The sequence below is a fragment of the Epinephelus moara genome, chromosome 13, assembly GCF_006386435.1.
Source record: "Epinephelus moara isolate mb chromosome 13, YSFRI_EMoa_1.0, whole genome shotgun sequence".
Lineage (NCBI taxonomy): Eukaryota > Metazoa > Chordata > Actinopteri > Perciformes > Serranidae > Epinephelus > Epinephelus moara.
Window position 1 is genome coordinate 31,147,414 of NC_065518.1, and position 2,311 is coordinate 31,149,724.

A 2,311-nucleotide genomic window follows, 5' to 3' on the forward strand; every position below is an offset into this window, starting at 1 on the left:
AATAGTACAAACCTGAGGGTGGATCTCTGATAGTGCTTTCTTGGAGCTCTCCACACAAAGAGTTGAACAGCAAATGTCCAACTTGTGTGCCAATATAATGACTGTATCGAGTGTGTCTCTGAACTTTGCTGAATTTGTGTTATGTAAAACCATATTCCAGGGTGCTGGAGAAGAGGGTCCGGTCGATAGTTGAACCTCAGATTGAGGAGGAGCAATGTGGTTTTCGTCCCGGACGCGGAACCGTGGACCAGCTCTTTACCCTCGCCAGGGTGCTGGAGGGGGCATGGGAGTTTGCCCAACCAGTCCACATGTGTTTTGTGGATTTGGAGAAGGCTTACAACCGTGTCCCCAGGGGCATCCTGTGGGGGGTGCTCCGGGAGAATGGGGTTGGTGGCCCCTTGCTAAGGGCCATCCAGTCCCTGTACCGAAGGAGCATGAGTCTGGTTTGTACATATACATGTATATGTACACATATACATATACGTATATATATACACACACAGATATATATATATATATATATATATATATATTTATATATATGTACACTGTGCAGCGCTGAACTTACTTTTGAAAGCTCTGCAATGGATGAAGAGCGGATTATTCATGAAGTTGAAATGATGAGTTATCTACACAACATCTCTTCATTGAACTGCAAAAACCCAAATAAAGTTGGATTTATACTCATGCAGCAGACCCTACCCTGTAACCTATGTATGTCGCCTACATCGTTGTGAGCATTAATAGATATGCAGTGGTTTGTCTGTGTCACTCTGCAGTTACACTTCCAAAACATATGCTGCATAGTTTAGTTGATTCAAAATACACCCAAAACACACAATAAACATGGCTTAATAGACAATTTCACACAATACAAGTACAAAAATTGGCTTTACTATAATTCGCAGCATTCATAGACAAAGCACTCGTCTTTATCTGGACACATTTTCCCCACAAATACAACATACTAATGTTATTGGCACAAGCCTGTGGAATTTTACATTGTATAAATTAGACTAGCAACTAGCAAACCTTTCCTCTTATCAAACCAGGGACAGTAGCAACATTTAACAAAGGTAACATTACAAAATTTGGCCTTTAGTACATCTCACAAGGTTCATCGACAAAACTGTCTTATACTTAACAAATATAATATGCTAACGTTATTAGCACAAGCCTATGGCATTTTGCATTGTATGAATTAGCCTAGCGACGAGCAGAGATTTCCTCTGCCCATATGAATCAATCAGTTTCACTCAATTTTATTTATAAAGCCCAATATCACAAATCACAGTTTGCCTCACAGGGCTTTACAGCATACAACATCCCTCTGTCCTTAGGACCCTCACAGTGGCTAAGGAAAAACTCCCCAAAAAAAACCCTTTAACAGGGGAGGATAGCCAGGATAAGTCCCAAAATATAAATCCCTGAAAGGATAAATCACCCACAAGACTTAACATGCTATTTTTGTGGAGGCTTTATTATCAACACAATGTATTAGAAGGTCTGCGTCGCCGCGACGTGTGGATACATTCCTGGGGAGGCGCATGACAGGCTACAGCGTAGGTACGGCATCGGCTCAACGCAGAAGTATATTAGTAAATTCCGCCTAAGGTTGCAGCTGGCTGGAGGAAGATCAATGGAAAGCTGTACTTGCTGTTGGCTACATTGTTATGTCACTTCCAGTAAATATCACATTAAATGTGTGTTTTCTGTCTAAAAAGTGCAAATGTAGAAAGATGGAGAGTACACAACCATCAAGCGCATGGCTGATAGGTAGCCTATGTGGTTTGTTTACATGACATAACAGAAGTTCATATTTAACATACTGAGTGTGGACAAACAGTGAAGCTTGCTTGCTGTTAGGACATGGTGTAAAATACATATGACACCCGTATTTCCCATTCACAGACTTTACAAAAAAGTGTGTGCAGTGCACCTGGTACACAACAATAGCAGAGGACATGCACAGCCAAGACACTGTGGGATCTTGTTTCGCAGACCGGGCGAGGCGGGTCGCAGCGCACCTGCGCTTCGCCAACTGGGTGTGGCCAGGCGGGTTTTCCAAGTTCGGCACACCGTGCGCCTGGCGCAGCTACTCCTCTTTCCCACCTCCGTCCCTCCTACCTGCGCCAGTCGGAAAGAGGGAGGAGAGAAGGCGTGGAGTGGGTTTTACACACATCACACCAATCAAATGAGCCCCTCTCCTCGCCCTTAAATGCGCCGCGCGAAGGCGTAATGAGAGTTTACTCAATTTGCCATGGCAGAAGAGAGCAGCAGCTTCAGACGGCCAAACTTCTCCCAGGAGGAA